The sequence below is a fragment of the Oncorhynchus nerka genome, linkage group LG10 (genome assembly GCF_034236695.1).
Source record: "Oncorhynchus nerka isolate Pitt River linkage group LG10, Oner_Uvic_2.0, whole genome shotgun sequence".
Taxonomy (NCBI): Eukaryota; Metazoa; Chordata; class Actinopteri; order Salmoniformes; family Salmonidae; genus Oncorhynchus; species Oncorhynchus nerka.
The window spans coordinates 47,555,518-47,579,420 of NC_088405.1; the positions used below are offsets into that span (position 1 = coordinate 47,555,518).

General features: G+C 41.1%; 1 pseudogene; it reads left to right on the plus strand.

Moving 5' to 3' along the window:
* LOC115135407 (carotenoid-cleaving dioxygenase, mitochondrial-like) overlaps positions 1–23,903 on the plus strand; it is a 90,082-nt pseudogene that overhangs the window by 16,114 nt on the left and 50,065 nt on the right.

Below are 23,903 nucleotides of genomic sequence, written 5' to 3' on the forward strand. Positions count from 1 at the left end.
TATGGCTCTGAATATATACAGCAACTCCTCCCCCATAAGCATTTCTGTCTCTTCTATAAATGTTCGTTTTTCTATGTTGTGTTTTGTGTTTGGCCTGGTATGGTTCTCAATCAGAGGCAGGTGTCATTAATTGTCTCTGATTGAGAATCATACTTAGGGAGCCTTTTCCCACCTGTGTTTCGTGGGTGATTGTTTCCTGTTTTGTTGTTTGTGTCACCATTCAGGACTGTTTTGGTTTTTGTTTCCTTTGTTATTTTTGTATTTTGTCATGTTCAGTGATTATTAAAGTATCATGGACACTTACCACGCTGCGCATTGGTCCGATCCTTGCTACTCCTCCTCAGACAAAGAGGAGGAAATCCGTTACAATTTCTAAGGCTACATATAGTAATATGGGCTATTTTCAGCCCTTTGCTGAGTAGCTTATCAGAGATAGACATGATATTGAAAGAGCAGACAAAGCAAGAGAAAAATATATAAATTCAGCATTCCATTAATCAATTGGTGTGTGTGTGTGTGTGCTGCGGGGTTGAGGCTACGAACCCAAAAGGCTTGGCTCTCTCATCCCTTCCAAGCTTTTGGGTGGGATGGTGGACAATGAGCCTGTCATAGACAATGAGGATGTATGGAATGTCCTCACGCGCTCTGGCAGCTTTCATGGCTGGGATCAGTTCTTCCCTGTTCTGGCGCACAGCTTCAGGATAGTCCTTGTTGAGGAAGATTCTTCTCAAGTTCTTGGCTCTTTCCAGAACAGCTACCTTGTCCTTGAACCTCAGGAACTTGACCACTATCAGCCTGGGCCTTTCACCTGGGCCGGTGGTGGGTTTTCCAGTCCTGTGGGCACGCTCCATCTCAATCTTCCCTTGGTCCATCTTCAATTTCTCGGGGAGATCATTTCCCTCACTATAGGTTTATTTTTGTTTGTTTAAAAGATCCTTCACGTGTGATAGAAAGACACCACTGGCACTGTCCTCAACGATACTCCCATCGGCTTTGGTCTTTGTCATCGTAGCTAGCAAAGTATCTTAGGATGTTATTCCTCGCAGTTCCAGACAGGGCAGATCATGGGGAAAATTTTAAACAACAAACAGCAGGGATCTAGACAGCCACAAACCTGGGACAATCCGCGGTCCCAGCCACATTGGCTAACCATATCGCAGGAGCATTCTAGAACACCTTGCTAGCTTGATGTCCAGATAGCTAGCAGCTAGGCAAGCTGCGACGCCAAAAAGCTCCTCAGACCCGTCCTTGGTCGGCAGGATAACTGGAAAGATACATGCAGTCCCAGCAACTGATGTTACGTGATCCAACATAAGAAGCTAGGTAGCTACAAAAAACTTTACCATATTCTTTTAAACAACTAACTTTCCAAATAAAGAAATCCAAGCTCTTCCTTATTCTCCGTACAACAGGAAGTGACTAAATTAATTATAGCAGCAGTGTAGCTGTGAGAGGGATTCTTAAATTCAGCTGTCAAAGCTGGGTCCGATGATAAAACATGCCAGTGTTTCTTGACAGCATCTCCCACTTTTGTGAGTTCAAAGTATATGTGGCGGTGAACATTACAGAGTGTTCTTTAGCTCTAATGGGTCGTTTTAGTAGAAGTTCAGCTCATGTTTTCCCAATGCCAAATGAAGAGCTTCATCCACACATTGTGGAAAGTAGCCTATTTTTAGAATCCTATTGCGCATTTCTGCTGCTTTTTCTATATTGTCCTCTGTGGAGTGTCATATATGGCGCAGTCTGAAAAACTGGCTTCTTGAAGTCCTCTTTTTAATGCTTCAAGGTGGAAGCTGTCCCCCTGTAATAGAGTATTTCTGTGTGTTTCCTTTCTATACAGTGTTGTAAACAGAGTTTCATTTGATTTCGCATTTCACATATCGAGGTAATGAACACTTTTAGAGTCACATTCAATAGTGAATTTGAGATTGGGGTCAATGTCATTGAGTAATGCCCTAAAGTCTGACAGCTCTTCTCCCGTTCCTCCCCATATGCACATTTTTTTGTCAATATATCGATACCACTTCAGGATTTTATTCAAAAATAAAAAATTGTTAACAAAACTATAATGTCTTAGCTCTTATTACTTATTTATATAATAAGAAAGATTCCGAATACAAGGAAGTGAACTGGAGCTTCACATTTACTAAAACGAGTTAGTACCAGAATAACATAGATCAACACTGCTCAATTCTTAAAGGGGGCATAAGTAATTGACAGAACATAACAAAATGTCACGCCTTGGTCATAATGTTTTGTGTTTTCGTAATATATTTTGGTCAGGCCAGGGTGTGACATGGGTTATGTGTTGTGTTCGTATTGGGGTTTTATTAGCATTGGGATTGTGTATGATTAGGGGTGTGTCTAGTTAGGCTTGGCTGCCTGAGGCGGTTCTCAATCAGAGTCAGGTGATTCTCGTTGTCTCGGATTGGGAACCGTATTTAGGTAGCCTGAGTTTCACTTTGTAGTTTGTGGGTGATTGTTCCTGTCTTTGTGTAGTGTGCACCAGATAGGCTGTAATAAGTTTCACGTTCCGTTTGTTGTTTTGTCTTCATAGTTATTTTCATGTATCGTTCCGTTTTCCTTCATTAAAGTAACATGAGTAACCACCACGCTGCATTTCGGTCCGACTCTCTTTCAACAACAGACGAACGCCGTTACACAAAAATGTTGTTCAAAAATACCCACATAAAGATTTACATAGCTCGGAGCGAATGTGGAGCCCATCGATGTTCTATTCATTTGGAGGTAGTATTCATCATCAAACCTGAAATAGTTATACGGTCAAAACATATTCAGCCAGCTCTAAAATCAAGTTTGTTGGTGTGTATTCGTTGGTATCTCTGTCTCTCAAATAGTGAGCTAGGGCTGTGTTAAGATAATTATGTTCTCCAGGTACATAACCCAATTTAATTATATTACTCTAAGCCTGAAACCCAGAGTTTGTAGGAAACTGGTTGAAATGAATCAGGCGGAGACCCAACTACAATGGTCAAATGTTTATTCACGGGAACGTTCTACAGTCAAGAATACAAAACAATACATTTTATACTGACTTCTCACGCCCACACATTCACACAAACATACATACACACAAACATACGCACACACATACATACGCACACACATACACACAAACATACACACACACACATGTCCTGCTAACCACACACTGTCTGTCTCAATACCCAGCCGACAGAGATAGTGACCTTGTCCTTGAGACGGAATGCTGGTATATAGACCCTCGACATCTAATCTGACCAAAATGCAGTCTTCTGTTAATATCGTTATTAGTGAGATTTTGTTTATCAAGTATAATAGAGTATTTTACATATGATGGAAATGCTTTCACATGAGATTTAATAAAATAGTCTACGAAGGTTGACAATGGCTCTAGCATTGAGCCTATTCCAGCAACCACTGGTCTACCCCATCACACCACTCTTATTAATCGTTACTCGAATAAAACAATGGGCCTTTATATACTCCCAGTAATTCTAAGCATGTCATTTCTGTGGGTGAATTCTGAAACAATTACTGTATTGTGATGTAGATTTGTTTTTGGCATTGCTTGATCTATTTTAAATGTAAAAATATGTTGGCTATGAAATGTAATTGGTGACGATGGAAACAAATAGAAATGAAATGAACAATGTTTTCAATATTCAACTTTATCCTCTGCAATACTTTTTACAGAACACTCTTTTGCTATCTACAACCTACAGTTGAAGTCGGAAGTTTACATACACTTAGGTTGGACTCAACTAGTTTTCCAACCACTCCAAAAATGTTTTGTTAATAACAAACTATAGTTTTGGCAAGTCGGTTAGGACATCTACTTTGTGCATGACACAAGTAATTTTTCCAACAATTGTTTACAGACAGATTATTACATTTATAATTCACTTTATCAAAATTCCAGTGGGTCAGAAGTTTACATACACTATGTTGACTGTGCCTTTAAATAATTGTAGACCTCCACAAGTCTGGTTCATCCTTAGGAGCAATTACCAAACACCTGAAGGTACCACGTTCATCTGTACAAACAATAGTACGCAAGTATAAACACCTTGGGACCACGCAGCCATCATACCGCTCAGGAAAAAGACGTGTTCAGTCTTCTATAGTTGAACGTACTTTGGTGCAAAAAGTGCAAATCAATCCCAGAAAAACAGCAAAGGAACTTGTGAAGATGCTGGAGGAAACAGGTACAAAAGTATCTATAAAGCGAGTCCTATATCGACATAACCTGAAAGGCCGCTCAGCAAGGAAGAAACCACTGCTCCAAAATGTCATAAAAAGCCAGACGACTGTTTGCAACTGCACATGGGGACAAAGATCGTACTATTTGGAGACATGTCCTCTGGTCTGATGAAACAAAATAGAACTGTTTGGCCATAATGACCATTGTTATGTTTGTAGGAAAAAGGGGGAGGCTTGCAAGCCGAAGAAGCAACCCCACAAGCAGTATCATGTTGTGGGGCTGCTTTGCCGCAGGAGGGACTGGTACACTTCACAAAATAGATTGTGTGGATATATCGAAGCAACATGTCAAGACGTCAGTCAGGAAGTTAAATCTTGGTCGCAAATTGGTCTTCCAAATGGACAATGACCCCAAGCATACTTTGTGGCAAAATGGCTTAAAGACAACAAAGTCAAGATATCGGAGTGGCCATCACAAAGCCCTGACCTCAATCCCATAGAACATTTTTAAAACCTGAAAAAGCGTGTGAGAGCAAGGAGGCCTGCCAACCTGACTCAGTTACACCAGCTCTGTCAGGAGGAATGGGCCAAAATTCACCCAACTTATTGTGGGAAGCTTGTGGAAGGATACCCGAAACGTTTGACTCAAGTTAAACAATTTAAAGCTAATGCTACCAAATACTAATTGAGTATATGTAAACTTCTGATCCACTGGGAATGTGATGAAAGAAATAAAACCTGAAATAAATCATTCTCTACAATTTTTCCGACATTTCACATTCTTAAAATCAAGTGGGGATCCTAACTGACCTAAGACAGGGAATTTTTACTAGGTGTAACGGTTCTCTTGTGGTGAAGGAGAGTCGGACCAAAATACAGCGTGTAGATTGCGATCCATGTTTATTCAACAAACGTAACACGAATCTATATTAAACACTACAAAACAATAAACGTAACGAAAACCGAAACAGCCTAATACTGGTGCACATACACACAGAACAAGGACATCAAGACATTAAGGACAATCACCCACAAAACCCAACACAAAACAGGCTACCTAAATGTGGTTCCCAATCAGAGACAATGACTAACACCTGCCTCTGATTGAGAACCATATCAGGCCAAACATAGAAATAGACAAACCAGACACACAACATAGAATGCCCAACCAGCTCACGTCCTGACCAACACTAAAAACAAGGAAAACACATACGAACGATGGTCAGACCGTGACACTAGGATTCAATGTCTGGAATTGTGAAAAACTGAGATTAAATGTATTTTGGCTAAGGTGTATGTTAACTTCCTACTTGAACTGTATATACTGACGAGAGCCTACATCTATGTTCCCTCTAAGCTGTTCCGTGTGCGGGCACGCAGTAGTCAGAGACTGCCACACAGCTCCCTGGGACTGCCATGCTGTACACAGAAGAAATATCAGCAAACTAAGAAACACGAGATTGAACTTCACTCAACATTCTAGAGCTTTCCCTTTTAGTTAACACTATTAACGTTTCCCTTTGCTATGGCAATTGTGATCGAATCAACACATTTTTAGCCACTTTTAATGCAACATACCGAAACAAAACAATTATGGAAGAGATTTTGCTGTAGGCAGAACGCATCGCAGTAGAATTCTATTGCGCATGAATCAGCCCATACTCTACAGACCTGTGCGGCATAACCAGTTAGAGCTGCAGTATTTAATTTGATATTTTAATTAACCTTTATTTATTAACTAGGCAAGTCAGTAAATAACAAATTCTTATTTACAATGATGTCCTACCCAGGCCAAACCCGAACGACGCTCATGGCCGGTTGTGATACAGCCTGGAATCAAATCAGGGTCTGTAGCAACACCTCTAGTACTGAGATGAAGTGCCTTCGATCGCTGCGCCACTCGGGAGCCCTATATGCAAATAGATCATTTCTATTTATGGATCTGTGCCATTTACTTTGAACAGGACTTTGTTTACAGCTGTGATCGTGAGTAGATGCACTTGTTTTGAGATCAAAGGTGGGGCAACAGTACCAGGCAGCAGGCAGGTTCAGGCAGAGGTCGGTAATCCAGAGGGGGGCAAAGGTACAGGTCGACATGGTTCAGGGACAGGCAGAGTGGTCAGGCAGGCAGGCTCAAATTTAGGACAGGCAAGGGTCGAAACCAGGAGGGCGAAAAAAGAGAGACTGGAAAAAGGAGCTGAGACACAAAATGCTGGTTGACTTGAACAAACAAGACGAACTGGCAACAGACAAACGGAGAACACAGGTATAAATACACAAGGGATAATGGGGAAGATAGCCGACACCTGGAGGGGGGTGGAGACAATCACAAAGATAGGTGAAACAGATCAGGGTGTGACAACCTCCTTGTTTGAAGGACAAGTGGATGAACAGGTTAATGGTCAAGCCATGCATGTTTTTTATCCCCAAAGTGTAATGGAATGTAAGGCCTACATTTAGCTCCACACATTGGCTGCTACTGTAGGCTGAATGATAGAACAGCTATTTCCATGTTATTAAAATGTTATGCATTTTCTCCATCGTTTTCAATGGTATACCACTCTGTTAGATCTACATTATGATCAAATATCCATAGTAGCTTACTTGGCCACTGTTAAAACTAACTTATCTCTTCCTCTCTACTGCCACCACAGCCTACATAACAAACACAGGTACCGGAGGCGGGCCAGACAGTTTCCCTGTGATCGTTAACTTTGTGACTGACAGGTGCCTGTCCTGTCAATAGATCACTAGGAGATGCATTTTGTTCATTCTAGCAGGGATGGGCAACTCCAGTCCTTGGGGGCCGGAGTGGTGTCACACTTTTTTCTCATCCCTAGCAAACACAGCTGATTAAACTAATTGCATTCTAAACTGAAGATCATGATTAGTTGATTATTGGATTCTGGTGTGTTAGCTGGGGCTGACACCAACCGGGCCCCTAAGGACTGGAGTTGCCAATCCCAGTTTGAGTGGGAGAAGGCCCGGGTAACTTTTTTTCTGACTTGCGAATTGAAAAGTAGCCTAATTAATTTAAGTGGAAAAAATAGGCTATCCGGCTGAAAATGAGTGTGTAACCTGCTGTATAGCAGACCGAAAGCGCTAGTGGAAAACACTCGTAAACACAAATATTAGCATCTTAGTTCTTATTGTGGGACTCTAAAAACAAGTGTGAAGTTAGCAGCATTAAGCATTCAGCCTATTATAACCACTGAACATACATATTGGACTGTTCAGTCTAAACTAAAGATTGTGCTCCCATGAAATGGGGTATCAGCCTACCCAGTGACACCAACAGAACACAACTATGTAGAGTTTACACATATTAGCATCTTAGGTCTTATTAGAGAACTTTAGCTGTGGCAAATCAGCTCACTATACAGCCTATTGAACATAGATATTTGACTGTACAGCCTAAGCTAGAGATTGTGCACCCATGAAATGGGGCATCAGCCTACTCAGTGATACCCATAGAACACAACTGTGAAAAGTTCTCAAATATTAGCTTCATAGCACTTATTGTGGGACTTTGAAACGGTTGTGAAATGAGTCACATTCAGCTCATGTCTGTCTACAATGTACTGAAAATGCATATTGCAATGTGCAGCCTTAGGTATGGATCTTGGATCCATGAAATTGCATATCAGTCTACTCAGTGACATCCACATATTGCAATTCTGAAGAGTTTACACATATTAGCATTGTAGCTCATAATAGGGAACTTTAACTATCAAATCACCTCCCTATAGACCTATTGCGTGTATTGACATTCATATTGCAATGTAGAACCTTACTCCATTTCATGGACCCAAGATACATAGGTATCAGCCTACTGTTCATGCAGGAACCAATGGGGTGCTTGGGGGATTCATGCAGGTACCAATGTGATGCTCGAGGGAGGGGGGGGTATTCAAGAGGAACAAATAAGAGATCAATCTCAGTCATTTAAGTTTTTTGCAAGGCAAGCATAAGGCCCCAAAAGGATTTGTGAAAGTATTTTGTGGTGGTGATTTTTCTGGTGGTAAGACTATGAATCTGCTTGGTGTATAAACAGTTCACTGTGACTGAGGCCTTGTGTGGAGAACTAAGATGTATTTACTGAGCTTAATCAGAGCAAAAATCTCTTGCCAAGTCCAAACAGTCTTCATAATTACATTTTATAATCAAGCAATAAAGCACGAGGCAGTGTGGTATATGGCCAATATACCACAGCTAAGGGCTGTTCTTATGTATGACGGTTTGGTTTGTGTGTCGTGGGACTCACAGCATCCTAGAGGTTCAAGAAACACAAAAATAAAAGTATCATTTTTTTGCAGATGCGACCAGCACACCATCTAGTGATGCCAAGCTAAAGGAGCTCAATAAGTGTAACCAGCTAGAGCTGAAGGGTCTGGAGTCTATCGCCCCTCTGGTGCGGTCCGTGGAGGAGACCCCAGAGCCCATCGCCACAGAGGTGTGTGGGACCATCCCAACCTGGATCCGAGGCAGCCTCCTCCGCAACGGCCCAGGGAAGTTTGAGTTCGGAAACCAACAGTGAGTCACACCTTTAGCCACATTTTTTGGAACAACTTGCAACCATTAGACCAGTAGAATAAAACAAAAATAAGTACAAGTAGGCTACACATTGGCATAACAAGGATGGGGTTCAGAGACATACATCAACACATATCCTTTTTAGCAGTTCACCACCAAACTATTTTACATTTAACAAAAAAAATACAAGGACGTTAGGCTGTTTCCAGACCTGTAGTGCTATGGACAACAACCATATGAGTTGGCAAGACAATACAAACAGATCTAGAACCACGCTATACGAATGCATGATGAATCCACTTCCACTTTATTCATGACTAATCTAATCTATCTTCACTGTCCTATTCTATCCACTAACCCTGAACCTATCCCTAACCTTTAACCCATAAGAGTCTAAGCCATGTCTAGGGGGGTGGCTACTAAGCTATATTGAATTGTTTTATGACGGTCGTACCAGGATCATTTTGCTATTTGATTTTGAATTTTAAGATCCCTTGAAGACCCCCTGTTATTAGCCCACATGAATAACACATTCACTACATGGAACAACAGATTGTTCCCCCAAAAAATCTAAAGGAAGATTGTTCTGAAGTGTCTGCACTATATCTGAGAGATGTTTTTTAATTTGTTTATTTACCAAACCCCCCCCTTTTTTTTTTCACTAAACAGACTTCATATATCCTTCCATAAATTTTTGGGATAGGTAATTGGGGACCTTCAGACAAGTCTTGAAGCCTGTGTGCATTCTAAAGCAAAACAACCGACATGTTCGTGAGCGTCTCACCATATATTCGTTTGTAGTCCAAACAGTTCGGACACTGTAGACAGACGTTGGTAGATCAGCTGTACAGACTTCAGACTTGTCCCACATCAGACGAAGTGTAGATCAAAACAGAGAACACCATAATGTTCATAAGAGTCTCATCTTTCCATAGAGGTGTCATACTAGTTTGTAGGCTAAACAATTCGGATGCTACAAACGATTTTGTGAGAACCCAATTTGGTCTGACAAACACTGATCTAGAGCTGTCACCTTTCTATTTTATTTAACTTTTATTTAACTAAGCAGATGTGGTGGATTGAGATGCATCCAATGCAAAAAAAACAGATGTCTCTAGTTTAAATTGACAGATTTTTACGGGGATATTTGTATTATGCTAATTAGATTTACTCAGGGGCGCATCTTAGGGGGTTTTAAACACTTTGCCCTTACCTATCCCCACTGTCCTTTATTCTTCAGCTACAACCACTGGTTTGATGGGATGGCCATGCTGCACCAGTTTAAGATTGAGGATGGCAAGGTGACCTACAGGAGTCGCTTTCTGCAGAGTGATGCTTACAAGAAGAACAGCGAGAGGAACCGCATCATGGTGTCAGAGTTTGGCACAGTGGCCATGCCCGACCCCTGCAAGAATTTCTTCCTGCGTTTCCTCTCTCGCTTCGAGATGATAGGTGAGTCACAGTCACAGAGAGAGTGGAGAGGGGGTGGATATAAACCAGTCAGCTATACAAATTATATTTTGAGCAACACTTTACACTTGCACTTACACCTAGTAACTTTAATTAATATGGTAACAGCATTGTCATTATACATTTCATCATAGTTTTGCAATTGCATAGTAGTTGACCGGTTGCTGATTTCCTCAAAAATTATTGCTTTTAGACAGAGACATAACTTACTCAGTGTGTTGTTGTACCATTCAGTGTCTATGTCTTCACTCCTAAAGTAAACGTAGGCTATGCATGCATTGCAGCTCGGGGTTATGTCAGGGTCAATGTACAATAACAAGTACAGGATGCACATACTATGTCTAAAATGAGTTAACTCCACACCAGACTTCAGAAACTAGGCCATGTGGATCATGCAGATATTACGGATACTGTCTAGCCTTCCCTCTGAAGCAGATACTTTTATTTAGTCAAATAGACAGTTGGCAACTCATCCCTTACAGGATTAATGGACACATTGTTAAACAAACATTACAATGATTCTTACAATTATTCATCTAGTTTTCTGCGCAGTACGCACCACATATAAAGAAATTAAAATATCAATACATAATAGTAGATAAGGTTATCCAAGCAATAACAATTACCCCCAAGCAGCAAAAATAAATAAACACTGATGAATAAATACAAATAAATGAAATGGAAGAAGGCATTTGAACCCAATTGGGACTAAAGAGAGGATTGAAGAGTGTGAAAGATAGGCCTACCTACATGAAAACAATCTATACATACGTGCTCTTTTATGTCTGGAGTTAAAAATGACATGACAGATAGAATACAGTGTATATCTACTGAACCTGTTCAAATCAGGTTTCCTTTACATTAAGAATATCGACATGTCTCTCCATTTTTTTTTGACCTGCACTTGTATGCCGATGATACTGTTGTGTATGCCTTCGCCCCCACGGTTGACCAGGCTCTATCTGAACTACAAAAATTCTTCCTTCATTGTATTGAAGAATAACATTATTGACCAGGCCTCTTCGCGCCCGGAGGAAGCCCCCGAGGATGAACACGAGGGCGACCGCGAGGACGAACGCGAGGACGAACGCGAGGACGAACACATGTCGCGCGCCCGCAACATCGCGTCCACCTTCCACCTGTTTGTCACACCGGAGATAGAAAGGATAATTGTGGGCATGACGAATCTGCACGTGGCGAGAAAATACGGCGACGACGGCTGGCGAGCCATGGACGCCTCCGACCTGCGCGCCTACGTAGGGCTGCTGATCCTAGCGGGCGTCTACAGGTCACTCAAGGTCTGTCACAGGTACTTGAGGCTGCTGCGATTCGAAGACCGCCGGTCGAGACCCGCGAGGTTCGCCACGGACAAACTGACAGCCATACGAAAGGTCTGGGACCTGTGGCAGGAGCGACTGCCGGCCCTCTACAGCCCGAGGTGATGGTGTGTGTGTGTGTGTGTGTGCGCGCGCTTGCAGAGAGAGCTAGTATATGTATAAAGTAGCACTCATTGGCCCCAACGAGCCGATTATGACACCAATCTCTTCTCCCCTTGCCAAAGGCCGCTGTCCTTTCCGTCAGTACATCCCCAGCAAGCCGGCGAAATACGGCATCAAGTCGTGGGTGGTCTGCGACTCAATGTCCAGCTACGCTTGGAAGATGCAAGGTGCACGGGCAAGGCGGCTGGCGGAGGCCCCGAGAAGAACCAGGGGATGTGCGTCGTCCTCGATCTGACAACGGGACTGAGCGGTCGCAACGTCACGTGTGACAATTTCTTTACCTCCTACGAACTGGGACAGCGGCTTCTCGAGAGGTACCTCACCGTGGTAGGCACTGTGAGAAAGAACAAGGCCGAGCTCCCGCCGGCGCTGCTCGAGTCAAAGGGCAGACAGGTCCTGTCCTCCAGGTTTGCCTTCACGCCCACCGCCACTCTAGTGTCCTACCTGGCAAAGAAAAACAAGAACGTACTGCTTCTGAGCACGCTGCACACAGATGCCCAAGTCAGCGATCGCCGCGACAGGAAGCCGGCCCTCGTGCTAGACTACAACTGCAACAAGGGCGGCGTGGACAACCTGGACAAGGAGGTCGGCACGTACAGCTGCAGACAGATGACTGCCCGCTGGCCCCTGGTCGTCTTCAACAACAACCTCGACGTGTCCTCCTACAATGCCTTTGTCATATGGCGCGAGATCAAGGCTGACTGGATGCCTCACAAGCGGAAGAAGCGCAGGGTGTTCCTGGAGAAGCTGGGAAAGGCGCTCGTCAAGCCGCTGATCCAAAGAAGGCAGCATCTCCCCCGCACCGAAGCGGCTTCAGCGCTCGTCAAAGTCCTACAGGGTACTACGGCGGCTCGTGATCAACAACCCGAGGAGCCCGCCGCTGCCCCGCGCGCTGCCCTGGCCACCGGGGCAAGTAAGAGGAAGAGGTGTCAGCTCTGCCCACCGAAGAAGGACTCCAAGACACACACACGGTATGCTGCAGAAATAAGAAATACATCTGCAAAGGCGGTTCACACGCATACTGTCACACTTGCGCCAATTGGGCCTTTAGCCAATAAGGGACAGGATGACTCAGAGGACTCGGGGTCTAGACACAATCCAAGGATGACGGGAGGGTTAACTGACCTTCATGTCTTAAAGTAATGATGGACTGCCATTTACCTGCTTATTCGAGCTGTTCTTGCCATAATATGGATTTGGTTTTTTACCAAATAGGGCTATCTTCTGTATACCAACCCTACCTTGTCACAACACTACTGTTTGACACAAATGCACTAAAAAGGAAAGAAATTCCATAAATTAACTTTAAACAAGGAACACATGTTAATTGAAATGCAATGCAGGTGACTACCTCATGAAGCTGGTTGAGAGAACGCCAAGAGTGTGCAAAGCTGTCATCAAGGCAAAGGGTGGCTACTTTGAATAATCTCAATTATAAAATATACTTTAATTTGTTTAACACTTTTTTGGTGTTATTTAATAGTTTTGATGTTGATGTTGTGACTATGGTGGGCATTCTAGTTTCTTTATTTCTATGTTGGTGTGGTTCCCAATCAGAGGCCAAAATCCCTGCTGCAGTGTTCATTCTGGTCAAGAACTACAGGAAACATATGATCTCTGTAATTGCAAACAAAGGTTTCTGTACCAAATATTAAGTTCTGCTTTTCTGATGTATCAAATACTTATGTCATGCAATAAAATGCAAATTAATTACTTAAAAATCATACAATGTGCTTTTCTGGATTTTTGTTTTAGATTCCGTCTCTCACAGTTGAAGTGTAACTATGATAAAAATTACAGACCTTACCTGCTTTGTAAGTAGGAAAACATGCAAAATCGGCAGTGTATCAAATACTTATTCTCCCCACTGTATAAGTTTTCCTTTTTCATTTGGGTTTTGTGGGTAGTTTTTGTTTTGTTTAGTGTCTGCACCTGACAGGACTGTTTCGGTTTTTCACTCTTTGTTATTTTGTTTGAGTGTTTTGAGTAATACATTCATCATAAACACTTACGACACTGCGCTTTGGTACACTCATTCTGACATGAGCCGTGACAGATGTCTTCACTATCATTCTACAATGTAGATATTGGTAAAAATAAAGAAAAACCCTTGAATGAGTAGGTGTGTCCAAACTTTTGACGTGTACTGTAGACTGACTGACTGACTGACTGACTGACTCACTGACTCACTCACTCACTGACTCACTCACTCACTGACTCACTGACTCACTGACTCACTGACTCACTCAGCAAAAAAAGAAACGTCCCCTTTTCAGGACCCTGTCTTTAAAAGATAGTTAGTTTTAAAAAAATAACTTCACATATCTTCATTGTAAATGGCTTAAACACCATGCTTGTTCAATGAAGCATAAACAATTAATTAACATGCACCTGTGGAATGGTCGTTAAGACACTAACAGCTTACATACAGTAGGCAATTAAGGTCACAGTTATGAAAACTACTGACTCTGAAAAACACCAAAAGAAAGATGACCAGGGTCCCTGCTCACCACATGTAACAACACATGCACAGGATCGGTACATCCGAACATCACACCTAAGGGACAGGTACAGGATGGCAACAACAAATGCCCGAGTTACACCAGGAACGCACAATCCCTCCATCAGTGCTCAGACTGTCCACAATAGGCTGAGAGTGCCTGGACTGAGGGCTTGAAAGCCTGTAGTAAGGCAGGTCCTCACCAGACATCAGCGACAATAACGTCGCCTATGGGCACAAACCCACCGTCGCTGGACCAGACAGGACTGGCAAAACGTGCTCTTCACTGAAGAGTCGTGGTTTTGTCTCACCAGGGGTGATGGTCAGATTCGGTTTTATCGTCGAAGGAATGAGCATTACACCAAGGCCTGTACTCTGGAGCAGGATCGAGGGTCCGTCATGGTCTGGGGTGGTGAGTCACAGCCTCATCGGACTGAGCTCATTGACATTGCAGGCAATCTCAACGCTGTGCATTATAGGGAAGACATCCTCCTCCCTCATGTGGTACCCTTCCTTTGGGCTAATCCTGACATGACCCTGCAGCATAACAATGCCACCAGCCATATTGCTAATTTTGTGCATGATTTCTCGCAAGACAGGAATGTCAGTCTTCTGCCATTGCCAGCAAAGAGCCCAGATTTCAATCCCATTGAGCATGTCTGGGACCTGTAGGATCGGAGGGTGAGGGCTAGGGACATTCCCCCCAGAAATGTCCGGGAACTTGCAGGTGCCTTGGTGGGGTAACATCTCAAAGCAAGAACTGACAAATCTGGTGTAGTCCATGAGTAGGAGATGCACTGAGGTACTTAATGCAGCTGGTGGCCACACCAGATACTGACTGTTACTTTTGATTTTGATCCCCCCCCTTTGTTCAGGGACACATTATTCAATTTCAGTTGGCCACATGTCTGTGGAGCTTGTTCAGTTTATGTCTCAGTTGTTGAATCTTGTCAAGTTTGCCAAAAATAAATGCAGTTGACAGTGAGAAGACATTTTTTTATTTACAGTTGAAGTCGGAAGATTACATACACTTAGGTTGGAGTCATTAAAACTTGTTTTTCAACCACTCCACACATTTCTTGTTAACAAACTATAGTTTTGGCAAGTCAGTTAGGACATCTACTTTGTGTATGACACAAGTAATTTTTCCAACAAGTGTTTACAGACAGATTATTTAACTTATATTTAACACTGTATCATAACTCCAGTCCGTCAGAAGTTTACATACACTAAGTTGAATGTGCCTTTAAACAGCTTGGAAAATTCCAGAATATGATGTCATGGCTTTAGAAGCTTTTGATAGGCTTATTGACGTCATTTGAGTCAATTAAAGGTGTACCTGTGGTTATTTCAAGGCCTACCTTCAAACTCAGTGCCTCTTTGCTTGACATCATGGGAAAATCAAAAGAAATCAGCCAAGACTTTAGAAAAAAAGCTGTAGACCTCCACAAGTCATTCTTGGGAGCAATTTCCAAACACCTGAAGGTACCATGTTTATCTGTACAAACAACAGTACGCAAGTATAAACACCATGGGACAGCGTCATATCACTCAGGAAGGAGACACGTTCTGTCTGCTAGAGATGAACGTACTGTGGTGCGAAAAATGCAAATCAATCCCAGAACAACAGCAAAGGACCTTGTGAAGATGCTGGAGGAAACATGTACAGAAGTATCTATATGCACAGTAAAATGAGTCCTATATTGACCTAACCTGAAAGGCCTTCAGCAAGGAGGAAGCCACTGCTCCAAAACCGCCATAAAAAAGCCAGACTACGGTTTGCAACTGCACACGGGGACAAAGATCGTACTTTTTGCAGAAATGTCCTCTGGTCTGATGAAACAAAAATAGAACTGTTTGGACATCATGACCATCGTTATGGTTGGAGGAAAAAAGGGGACTAAATACTTTTTTGCCCCACTGTATCTGCCATTTCCTTTACACATGTCGCAATTATATTTTCTGTGACATTGCATTGAATAAACCTGGAGTAATGTAAAGCTGCCTATTGTCAATGTTACAGTGCTATTTCATTGTGTAATCTCACAATTATCCCTGTGGAGATGGTGGAGTCAGTTCCAGTGTGGTTTCTAGATTCTGCTGATCTTTTCTGTTTAACAGTGAGGAATGTGACAAAGAAAGGACTTTATTCAAGATCTGGTTTTTATAAGACTATTTCAGAGAAAGTAAACCCAATGCAATGAGATGTTCCTCTCTTCAAACTGTAACTCAAGTTGGTCTCCTGCCCGGGAAACTGGTTTGAGGCCTCTGGGGCTTGGCTACAGTCGAAGGTTATGTAACATTTAAACAGGGGGATTGGAGGGAAGAAGAAGGGAGGCTTTTCCTATTCTCAAGGGTTTGCAAGCCGCAACAGGACTCTTTGCAAGCAGCACAACTTTGCAAGAACTTTAACTCTTTGCCAGAAATATGACTGTTTGCAAGCAACTTTAATATTTAATTGGCCATGCAAGCCATGCACAGGCTATAGTCATTTACCAAGGTTTATAAAGAGTTTGACCAAAAATCTAATAAGTTATTCACTCATTCCTTTTGTGCACGTCTTAATCAGAAAATAATATGAAGAAGTATCAACAGCAACAAGATGCAATTGCCCCCATCAAAATAGAATAATCCATTTCTACATTTTATTTCTGTTTTCTCTCTGCAAGAGGCAACGGACAACGCCAGTGTTAGCTTTGTAAAGTACAAGGGAGACTGCTTTGTCAGCACTGAGACCAACTACATGTACAGGGTGGACCCAGAGAGCCTGGAGACACAGAATAAGGTACAGTGATGACATAATAATAGGAGATAAGAGACAGCCAAAGAAAAAAACGAGCTCAGTGAGCAGACACATTTTACAATCATACCCTTTCACAAATGTACTGACTTATGTAAATGATGCCCTGTTTGAAATATATATTGATTATAGTGAGTGCCCAGACACCTGACCTGACATATATTGGTAACAGCTGTGTACTTTATCTGACCTGTTCTTCTACTACAGGTGGACTGGACAAAGTTTATTGCTGTGAATATGGCCACTGCGCATCCCCACACTGAACCAGACGGCACTACGTACAACATGGGCAACTCTTATGGCAGAAAAGGTCAGTCTACATAGAAGCTCCACTGGGCCCACATGCTCCTAAGTTGAAAAATGTAGGAGCACAAACAAATGTAGGAGCACAATGAAAAATATGAATCATATTAAATGGTAAGAATTACCAGCAATTACAAATTATAGGGTTAAGGAGCACCATGAAATTGTATTTTTGAGATTGATATGTAGCCTATATTATCATACATATATATATCATCTATATAGGGAGAGCTTCTCCCTTTTCCTTTCTTTATTTTCTGTTACTGATAAAACTGGCTTCTAGCAAACAGTTGTGGCCTATTTGCCACAAGCTCATATTTTCACATGCAAATGAGTTAAATGAGGCTAACTTTGGCGGTAATTTTGCGTCAACTTGTCAACTTCTGGCAAACAATTCTGGGAAACCTGTGGCCAACATTCTGTTAACTGCAAACTCAGGGACAATATGAAAATGAAATTAGGTTTTTGGTTACTGTGTGATAAACAACATTGACTTTTATCTACATCAACCAAACAACAACTTTACATGAAATGAATTCAGAGAAAAAATCGGAACATACTAAATGTAGTAAATATGCTAAAGAATTAGTATTCAATGTCTTTAACAGATAAAAATAAATCCAATACAACTTGAAATCATCAGCATGGTAATGAAGAAAATGGCAAAGACTGGATATTTCCCAAATAAATTGTTTAATCTTTTTATGTAGCTACAACATTTACATGAGAGAAATGTGAACACTATGGGGATGTTGACCCTAGGATGTTTAAAAGGACAACTACAAAATGATTTACATGAGCCAAGTGATAACTGAGCAATAGATTAAGCAATGGAAGTTTTAAATAATTAACACTTTAATAATTTTAAAAACGAAAACTAAATCAAACCCAGTTCATTCAGAACTATTGCCTTTTTGAGTGGACTTTGGAGAATGACGACCCTGTGGAAATCTTTCGTCCAAACTTTGTTGAATGCATGCACTGAAACAATTAGGATACTCAAAACAATTTATATTTTGGCATCTGAAAAGGTAGAAATCGGGTTATGCTTAATATGGCAATTCATATGACTTTTTATTATTATATTATTATAGAATTATTGTTACTCAAAAAAGAGGTCATTTCTACAACCCAGCGCTGGGTCAATATTAATATTGGACAAACACAGCATTGGGTTAACCTTGTCACATATGACTTCAAAATATCTCTAACAGTCGGCACAGTATGAGTTTTTATGCACGTGATGTCAGAATGCGCTCATTGTTCCAAAATGTGAACGTTACGCAACAGGACAGTTAATCCGTGCTGCATGCGGCCTGCTTTTGTTTATAGGCTGTTTTAACTGGTCAATTTCAAATTATTTTCTAACAACAATTTGAATTGAGGTGTGTTACACCTCATTAATTCACATAAAATTAGGCCATTTCACTTTTGCGGACAATTTATTTTTTAGGCATTACTGAGCCGGACAAACTTCCCCAAGCACTTCCCCCTTGTTTCTGCAGATCAAGTATGCAGACATTTGCCCATCTCCAGTCAGAACAGGAACTGCACAAACTTTTTCACATTTTCCGGCTGGTGCCCACTTCATCTTCATTGTTGTTTTCATTACTACATGATAATAACTTTGGACATTTGTGTGTTTCTATCAAAGTAAGTGCGTTATTACGTTATAATACTTTATGTATGTCGTGTTATGTTGTTTCTACTGTAGTTCACTGTATGTATGGAGCAAAATATATTTGTGTATATTCCTCGCGGACATGCGAGGTAACGTTACTAATTTCATAACCTTTATGGTGTTATACTCAATTGTGCTTATGTAGCTAGCTACATTCTTCTATTAGCTCTGTAAAACAATGCTAATTGTGCCAGATAAGTATTAGCTTGTTTTGTCTTTCGAAGCTACCCTGGCCTTACGACCATGTTTTTTTAAAAATGTGGCTTGTTTAGCATTGCTCTGTTCTGCTCTGCCCCCTTGTGGAGCTCAACAGTTACTGTTTCTTATTGTAATATTTGTGATTTTGTCAACGCAATTTATAATTTTTATAGCAGTGTTATATTTCTTTGTAATATTGTTTTATTGCTATATACTGATATTGTATTGTAATTGCTAATAATTCTTCTTAATAGTTTCTTCTTAATAATTCTGTACTTTCAGAAAGCAAACACACAAACAGTATTGATATTTGCCAATATCATAACTGGAACTGGACATCTTTCGAGCTGAAGATCGAGGCCAGCTTTTGTATGCTAGCGTACACTCCTTAACAGTTTTATTGGATGAAAACACAGCAAGAAAACACATCGGCCAATAGGTAATAATATTTGTGGCGGTTAAACAAAAAAACTTGTTTTACTAGATGAAGAAAACAGCAAGAAAAGACTGACAACTTCTGAATATGCATAACCCATATTCATTCATAACCCTTTTCACATGTACCAACTGTCACGCCCTGACCGTAGATTGCTTTGTATGTTTCTAATTTTGTTTGGTCAGGGTGTGATTTGGGTGGGCATTCTATGTTTGTATGCCTAGGTTTTTGTATTTCTATGTTTCGGCCGGGTATGGTTCTCAATCAGGAACAGCTGTCTTTCGTTGTCTCTGATTGGGAATCATACTTAGGTAGCCTGTGTTGCCATCTTAGTTTGAGGGTAGTTCATTTCTGTTTAGTGTTATTCACCTTACAGGACTGTTTCGGTTTTCCTTTTTGTTGTTTTGTTTATTCAGTTTTCAGTGCAATTATTAAAGATGAACAAGTACCCTGCTGCATTTTGGTCCGATGATTCCTCTTCTTCCGATGAAATCCGATGAAACAAACGGTGTGATCATTCTACAGTGGTCGCTGCAGTGTACACTCAAACCGGTGTGATTGATTTAGAACGTCCAGTTTCGATTAATGCAACAGACAGCATTTGAGCTGGCCACACTGTTTTTTCACAGAAACATTTGGCACAAACACAGTCCTTACAAAGTTATGCCCTGAATGTGAACTGTTCATTTTCCGATGCAATGTTCAGACATTCACAGAAGTAACTACAGCATAACACAATCATCCAAACCGGAAAATGTAGGCTGTGTTTGTCCTACCACATACTTGAGGAAAAATTGATGTAACACAAGCGATCATATTTAGATAACTCTCGGCTGACAGAAACTACAATATGAACTAGCTAACAACAATTAGTATTTAAAATCACATCACGAGTGAGCTCACCATTGATCAAAATAATTCAGTTAAACACTTTCTAGAAATCGAAAGATATCCGAAGATGGGAAGTTTGTGCTTGCCGCCATGTTTGTTTTTTCACTTCAACCAAAGATAATAAAAGGAGACAAGATTAGTTTGGTCTGTTTGCATGTGCATGTTGAAGGGGGTGTGTCGCCTACCTTCATTCTCATCCCATCATTCACTTCCAGAAGTATACTCTGAACCCTCCCTCACCACATTTTGTTATAAAATCTTTGTCCGACAGACGTTTACGTGAAACCCAGAATGTATTGTATGTCAACAAACATGGCTCCACACATAGCTGGTATTAGCTTAGATCACCATAATCAGTACAACATTAAAAAAAAATTGACATTACAATCTATACAAGAATCAGAATGCATGATTCGTAACCAGAACTTGAAAACATATGAATAAAACAGGAAAACAATAAATAATTACCACACAAATAATTTTCTGATAGCGATTTATTAATAGAAGTGGTGCGTGCCAGAAGACAATCACGTAACCTGACTACCACTCTGAGCCATTCAGAGCTGTTGTTAATGTAAGGTTGAAGTCGGAAGTTTACACTTAGATTGGAGTAATTAAAACCACTTCACAAAAATCTTGTTAACAGACTATAGTTTTTGCAAGTCGGTTAGGACATCTACTTTGTGCATGACACACAAGTAATTTTTCCAACAATTGTTTACAGACAGATTATTTCACTTATAATACTGTATTACAATCCCAGTTGGTCAAACGTTTACATACACTAAGTTGGCTATGCTTTTAAACAGCTTGGAAAATTCCAGAAAATGATGTCATGGCTTTAGAAGCTTCTGACAGGCTTATTGACATAATTTGAGTCAATTGGAGGTGTACCTGTGGATGTATTCCAAGGCCTATCTTCAAACGCAGTGCCTCTTTGCTTGACATCATGGGAAAATCAAAAGAAATCAGCCAAGACCTCAGAAAAAAAATTGTAGATCTCCACAAGTCTGGTTCATGCTTGGGAGCAATTTCCAAATGCCTGAAGGTACCACGTTCATCTATACAAACAATAGGACACAAGTATAAACACCATGGCACCTCGCAGCTGTCACACCGCTCAGGAAGGAGACACATTCTGTCTCCTAGAGATGAACGCACTTTGGTGCGAAAAGTGCAAACCAATCCCAGAACAACAGCAAAGAACCTTGAGAAGATACTGGAGGAAAAAGGTACAAAGGTATTTATATCCACAGTAAAATTTGTCCTATATCGACTTAAAAAGTCGCTCAGCGAGGAAGAAGCCACTGCTCCAAAACCGCCATAAAAAAAGCCAGACTACGGTTTACAACTGCACATGGGGACAAAGATTATACTTTTTGCAGAAATGTCCTCTGGTCTGATGAAACAAAAATATAATTGTTTGGTCATAATGACCATCGCTATGTTTGGAGTAAAAAAGTGGAGGCGTGATAATAATGATGTGCAGCTTCTTGGACTTCTTGGACACTTGTGTAATACAATTAATAACTGTGGCTATAAATGAAAAAAAATCCACCTTCTTCACAATAAATGTGTCCAGACGTATAACATTTGCAACTGGTTGCGGTGCATCCACCGCCATATCTTCTTCAGCACTGTGGCCTCAATCTCCTTCACCTCAACTCTCTTCACCGCCTGATGTGTTCACCGGAAACGGCTTCTGGTAAACCCAGTGGCAGTAAATGTTGTTGCCACAGGTTTGCCACGGATACAAATAGAATCTGCCAGAAAAAGATCACTGGTGAACTGTTTGCAACTAGAGGGAATAAATATTATAGTTGCAAAAGGTTTGCCGCAGATTCACGACTAGTGGCAAAAGTTGGCAAACTTATTGTGGCACACTATTTAGTTTGCAGCATATTTCCCACAAACTTGTGGGAAGTTTCCAGCAACAAATACATTTTTGTGAAGGAGCTACTAAATATTGTGATTTTTTTCTAGTTGCACTGGTGCTCCCAAATAAAAATTCCAGGTAGCACAGCAAAATATTTAGGAGCATATGCAACCTAAATGGTAGCCCCTTAGACCCGTGATTGGTTTTTCATCAAGCTCAATGTAAGGGGCACTTCACCACTTCTTAATTTTGACAACATAGGAGGTAATTTTCTTAGAACCTTTTATTCCAAATGTAGAAAATGACTGTTTCCACATATGTAGACACTGGTATGGTGCAGGAGACATAAAATGTTGAAGTGTCCCTTTAATGGAAATATTGTAATATACATACTTTTTTTTTTATTATTATTTTTTTTTATTTCACCTTTATTTAACCAGGTAGGCTAGTTGAGAACAAGTTCTCATTTGCAACTGCGACCTGGCCAAGATAAAGCATAGCAGTGTGAACAGACAACACAGAGTTACACATGGAATAAACAATTAACAAGTCAATAACACAGTAGGAAAAAAAATGGGCAGTCTATATACAATGTGTGCAAAAGGCATGAGGAGGTAGGCGAATAATACAATTTTGCAGATTAACACTGGGGTGATAAATGATCAGATGGTCATGTACAGGTAGAGATATTGGTGTGCAAAAGAGCAGAAAAGTAAATAAATAAATAAAAAAACAGTATAAAAACAGTATGGGAATGAGGTAGGTGAAAATGGGTGGGCTATTTACCAATAGACTATGTACAGCTGCAGTGATCGGTTAGCTGCTCGGATAGCTGATGTTTGAAGTTGGTGAGGGAGATAAAAGTCTCCAACTTCAGCGATTTTTGCAGTTCGTTCCAGTCACAGGCAGCAGAGTACTGGAACGAAAGGCGGCCAAATGAGGTGTTGGCTTTAGGGATGATCAGTGAGATACACCTGCTTGAGCGTGTGCTACGGATGGGTGTTGCCATCGTGACCAGTGAACTGAGATAAGGCGGAGCTTTACCTAGCATGGACTTGTAGATGACCTGGAGCCAGTGGGTCTGGCGACGAATATGTAGCGAGGGCCAGCCGACTAGAGCATACAAGTCGCAGTGGTGGGTGGTATAAGGTGCTTTGGTGACAAAACGGATGGCACTATGATAGACTGCATCCAGTTTGCTGAGTAGAGTGTTGGAAGCCATTTTTTTTAGATTAGATTAGATTTTGTAGACGGCACCTTAAACCTCAGTGTGACGAAACAGAATTAAGTGTGGATTTAAACCGGAAAGATATATTTTACAAGCTTTATTTACATTTTGCCTATCTCAAATGGGTGAGGGGGTAACGATCTTCCTCAAACATACCAAGCTGTCATGTCAACCCCATAGACAACAGTGGTTTTTGTGTTGAACAATGAGCACACTGGGTCTTAATTTCCGACAGCATGTTATTTACTGTAATCTCTGTGAGATACTTATATACAAGTATTTCTT